This window comes from Spermophilus citellus, assembly GCF_964194105.1.
Source record: "Spermophilus citellus genome assembly, chromosome: 14".
Lineage (NCBI taxonomy): Eukaryota > Metazoa > Chordata > Mammalia > Rodentia > Sciuridae > Spermophilus > Spermophilus citellus.
The window spans coordinates 29,805,359-29,811,385 of NC_138194.1; positions in this window are offsets into that span (position 1 = coordinate 29,805,359).

Here is a 6,027-nt window from a genome sequence, read left to right on the forward strand (position 1 = left end):
ATGTCTGCAGCTACTGGTTGTCTCTTAAGTACTTTCCATTTGACTTGGCCTCCCACACCTTTTGATATCTGTCTGGATGCCAGATGAGGCATATTCACCATGAGAATTTGCCTGGGCTTCACCTGTGTTTGTAATGGTGCAAAAAAAATGGCATACACTCCATACATTTTGTGTTTTCAACTCCCAAAGTGTCTAAATAGAGGTGTTTCATGTGAAAATGTAATTTATGGCTGGAACACTGTCACTCTCATATGCCCTCTCACGGGTATCCTGAAATCTTGATTTCTACTTGGGGAACACAAACACTTCCTTAGTTTAGTTAAGAAAATGTGAAATACAAGTGATGGCTCATCGAAACAATTTAATAGTCAGGATACATTATTTTCACCCAATGTTCATTTTGAAAAATTTCCCGCATACAGAAAACCTGAGGAAATGATACATAAATGTCCCAAGGATCTACACTTTAATCAAACAATTGTACCTAATATTTTACCATATTTGCTTTCTGTCCTTTCCTTTATCTCTGGCTGAAACATTTGAACTTCAGTTGCAGATGTCATATTGTACTGCAAGTGCTCAGCACTCATCTCTTAAGATGGAAGTTCTTCTGTACAACCCCAGTAAAATTGCTAGATCTAATTAAATTAACATTAATTCCATACCACCATCTAATGATAATCTTTATTCAAATTTCCCTATTTTACCCAAAGACCTAGTCAAAATTTATGCATTGTACTTGGTTATGGTATCCTCTTAGTATCTTTTTGTCTATAGTATCTCTATCCCATCTTTCTTTTTAAAGAGAGAGAGAGAGAGAGAGACAGAGAGAGAGAGAGAGAGAGAGAGAGAGAGAGAGAGAGAGAGAGAATTTTTAAATATTTAATTTTTAGTTTTTGGTGGACACAACATCTTTATTTTATTTGTATGTGGTGCTGAGGATCGAACCCAGCGCCCCGCGCTTGCCAGGTAAACTCGCCACAGCTTGAGCCACATCCCCAGCCCCTCTCTATCCCATCTTTAAAAAATTGTTTTTTTAAGTATCATTGACTCTTAGAACAGTCCACACCAGGTATCATATAGAATGTCCCTTGTTTTCTATTGTTTTTTCTCATAGTGTCATTTAGTTGGATTTCCATTCCTTGTGTCTTTTAGAAACTTCAAGTTAGTTTAGAAGCTTGATTATATTCAGACTAAACATTTTCAGCAAGAAAATGTCATATATACTTTTGAACCCACCACCAGCACATCATGGTGTCCAGTGATGCTGGAAGAGAGCAGCAGCCATAAGCTTTCTCTATCCTAAAGACTTATTTTCCTCTTCTGATTATTAGAAATCTATGGGATGGTACTTGAGCACCAGGTGACTATCTTGCTCCCAACAATGTTTCACTTAGTGAATTTTTAAAGCTATGGACTCTTGTTTTAGAGCTGTTTTAAGGTCACAGGGAAATGGAGCAGATGGCACAGAGATCCCCAGTACTCCACAGTTGTCCCCACCTTTTCCCACCACCAAACATTATAAGCCAGAGTAATACATTTGTTATAACTGATAAACCTACATGGCTGTGTCATCATCAAAGTCCACAGCTTACATGAGGGTTCATTCTTAGTGTTATAGGTTCTATGGATTTTGGCATGTATCATACAGACTTACCTCTGATCTAAAAATTTCTACGTTTTTCCTGTTCATCCCCTTTCTCACCCTTGCCCTGGGAAATACCTTCTCTGTATTTTGCCTTTCAGAATGTTGTATGATTGGAATCATATAGTATGTAACCTTTCAGATTGGCTTCTTTCTCTTATTAACATGCATTAAAGGTTCTTGATGTCTTGCCGTGGCTTAAGAGCTCATTTTCTTTTATCCCTATATAATATTTCATTGTCTTGGTACTCTATACCTTATTTATCTTTTCATCTACTTCCTAGTTTTGGCCAACTGTGAATACAGCTGCTATAAGCAGTGTGCGGGTCTTTGTGTGAAAACTCTTTTGAGTTTTCAATTAATAATTTTAAAATCCATTTATGAATCTTGCCTAAAGCTATGATTGAATTGGAACACACCAAATTTTATGGTTTAGTACTCTTTCTACATTTATTAACTGGTCTTTGTAACACTTATAATTTTGCTGTACTTTTTAAAAGTCTCTCTCTCAACCAGGGATTCTAAAGAAAGAAGGACTCTCTTGACCATGTGGTTTCATCATGCTTTGTACCTCTTAGGGACTCTCACAAAGCTATATGAAGGCTGGCTGTTAATTTTTGTATTCTCCTTAAACCTAGCCAATGCCTTGAGCATGAATAAATAGTACTAAGTATTTGCTTAAAATCAGTGCAAGAACTAGCCTCAAATGCTGTCATGAATATGGACAACAAACTCTCAATGTATGTACAAGTTCTTAGAAAATAGAAAATTATATAAATTAGACATATTATGACCCAAGATAAATATACATTGAAGTACAACAACTACAGAAGCTCAGAGTTTGCCATATTACTTTTTAGATTATTTATATCCCATAATTACTGATCTTTAGATCTCTTTTCCCCTGGACAATGAATTTCTTTAGGGAAAAGATTGGCCTGACTCACTCTATATTCTCAGTACCCCAGGAGGGGTCTAATTCACAGTTGGTTCTCCATAAATACAGTTATCACTACTTGATGTTTCAGTCAACAACACACTGTGCATATAACAGTGGTCTCATAAGATGATAATGGAGCTGAAAATTCCTGTTCTCTAGAGATATCATAGCCCTCACAGCTTCATAGCACAAAGCATTACTCACATGTTTATTGGATGTTGGTGTAAACAAACCTACTGTTTTGTCAGGTGTATAAAGGTAAATCAATACAATTATGTACAGTATGTAAAACTTGGTAATAATAACTATGCTATTGGTTTATGTGTTTAACACACTATACAATTTATCACTGTTTTAGAGCATATTCCTCTACTCATAATAAGCTAGGTTTTTTCTTTTTCTTTTTTTTTTTTTTTTTTGTAAAACAGTCTGCCCTGTTTTGCTGGCAGTAGCCTCACCCAACTTGTTTTTACCCTAGGTATAAAAGAGGTTATATCAAGTGATTGATCTATATAGTCTAGGTTTGTGTAAGTTCATGGGAGAACAAAATCTCCTAACAATGGCTTTCTCAGAACATGTCCCTGCTGTTAAGTATTGTGTGACTCTATATATTAAGTCAGTGAAATAAAGAAGTAAGATTGTTGGGCTGTTTTTGATACAGACACTAATCTTTAAATTTAGATCCATGTACCATGGCTAGATAGTCCTGGAATACTAAGACAACTCCTGAACTCATTAGGATTCCAGGCTCCTTCTATCCTTCTCATCTGTCTCCTTAGCCCTTGGTTTCCTTCTACAGTCTCACAGTGGGGATGGCATTGCATCGTCCATCACATTTGAGTTTCAACAAGGAAGGAAGCAAAGGCAAGAAACAAAAAGATATTCTCTCTGAAGCCTGTTTTTGCTATTTCTGCATACATCCCCACGGACACTGCTATCATTGAAGGAAGTTGGAAAATGTTATCTTTTAAATAGGCATATAGCTTCTCCAGCAAAATCAACCTTCTGTTATGAGGTAAGAAGGAGTAGTCTTGCATAATAATTTTGGGGCAAATATTTCCCAGTTTTCTATCTTGAAATTCTTAAGAGAATTATCTTGACTCTTGAATTCATCCTTCTAATTTTTATCCTGATATGATTTTGTGGAGATAGAATTTTGATATATACACATGTACATATATGACAAAACATATAGACATGTCTATGTGTGTAGACATAGACATATACATACTTGTGCACAAATGCCTATGTGTATAGCATATGTTTGTATCCATTATCTGTGTACACTCATATACTCGTACATTTTATTTTGGCCTTCTGGAAATTTGGGGGGAATACCTGGGTTTTGTGTCTGAAGAAACAGAACTAATGAGTGCAGAGCTATCAAGTTTTTTTTTTTTTTTTGACTTTCACTTGTAACATCCAGGGATGGTTCTGATTAGTACAGTAGTAGATGTTCTTCTTTATGTCTTTCCCATTTAGTCAGCAATTATTGAATTCTCTCCATGAGTTGGTATTCCAGATCCTTGTTTTGTCTTCTGTTATGTTTATGGACATGAAGGCACCATGGTTTGAGCACTGGTGGGTGGGCTCTGTGTCTGTCCATATTTTTGTCCATGGAGATTTGTGCTCAAAACCTCATTCTCACCTGGAAACTTCATCTTTGCCACTGATCATTTTACCCCAGCACAACCACCTCTCATGCAGCCATAATTGGGCCATAGTGTCCCGACTGGCAGGACACATCAACGTGGGCAGCGAACCTAGATGGGGAGGAATGAAGGGACAAGAGACACGAAGGGTGATAGCAAGACAAAAGTTCTGATCAAGCTGCAAACTTTTATTGTTCACACAGGGGTATTTATGGGCTGGGGATGGGGGAAGCTCTCTTATTGGCAGTTGCTGTATGTCTTCACAAGGTGAGATAGCGCAGGATGTTTCAGGAAGACAGATGGCCGCAGGATGTCTCAGGGAGATGGATGGCTGCAGGGTGTCTCCCAGGCGAGATGTCTCCCAGGGGGCTGTTTCTTGTAACTGTCAGGCTATTCTTTGAAGGAGAACTCCCTTTTGGTCCCTGGCACCATAGAACCATGTGCAAAAATAGCACTTTATTTTCACTAGAATTGAGTTATCTTAGCTGTGAAGCCTCCATTTCTAGTAGTGGCAGATAACTGATGAAACCAATTGAAAGTTATTCCTTGTATCTTCTAGATTAAAGTCCAGTCTCTTATGGATAAGATAGTCAATTCAAAATTCTGCGCCTTGCCCCTTACCATTAAGCAGCATTGATGCAATGCGGTGAGCCAGGGGTCTTCTCCATGGTGAGTTTCTCCACAACTTTTTCTTCCTTATGGTCTTTTACCCCATGGTGTCTCCAGCTAGGATCTCCATCCCTCTCCACTCTTCTCTCCAGGTACCAGGTCACACACACCATTCTGACTCATGTGGCCCATCATCAATTTCCCCAACCCCCCCTCTCTGAGTTCTCTCTAGGCTTTTTCACTAGGTAAGTGGTAATTGTGTCCTCTGTGTGGTGACTCGTCATGTTTACAACATGCTGTGCTCCTTCTTTGTCTTGGCTAAGTCAGTCTTCCATGTTCAACATTGGGGTCTCAAAAAAGTTTTGTCTCTGAAGTTATGTCTCAATCATAGTCTTTGAAGGTTTGTTTCGCAACTCAAATGTCTTGATTTTGACTCTTTGCTCTGGTTATGTAATATTTTAATTCTCCTCTCACTTGGGCAATAAACCTTAGACAAAGACACTTCCAGAAGTGTTACAGTGGGCAAAGTTTCAAGGGACTTTCTTGTGCAATCTCTTGAGAATGAGGGGTTATTGTTGGTCACCTGAGAAAGCAGGCAGAGGCCAACAGTTGGCTTTTATGAATGGTCCCTTATAAATTTTATAGTCCATTAAAAAATGGCTTGGGGGAACTAGCTAGCTTATATTTTAACCTTTCTGCCCTTTCTCTCACTTTCACCATGTGAGGACACAGTTTCCATCCCCTCTGTAGGATATAGAAACATGGCACCATCTTGGAAACAGGGCGGCACTCACCAGAAACCAAATCTGCTGAACTTTGATCTTGGATTTCTCAGCTTTCATAACTGTGAGAAATTTATTTCTATTATTTATAAATTATCCAGTCTCAAATATTTTGTTATAGCAGCACAAACGGACAAAGACAGAAATTGGTACTGAGAAGTGGGATATCGGGAAAATATATTTTGCATGTGAGAAGGCCATAAATTTCGGGGCTTAGGGATGGATACTATGGCCTGAATGACACCCCCCCCCCAAATTCTTACATTGAAACTTAATCACTAATGTGGTAGCATTAAGAGGTGAGGCCTTTATAGGTTGACTAGGTCACAAGGCGTCTGCCCTTTATGAAGGATTAGTGTTTTATAAAAGGGCTTGAAGGAACTAGCTAGCTAGTGTCTT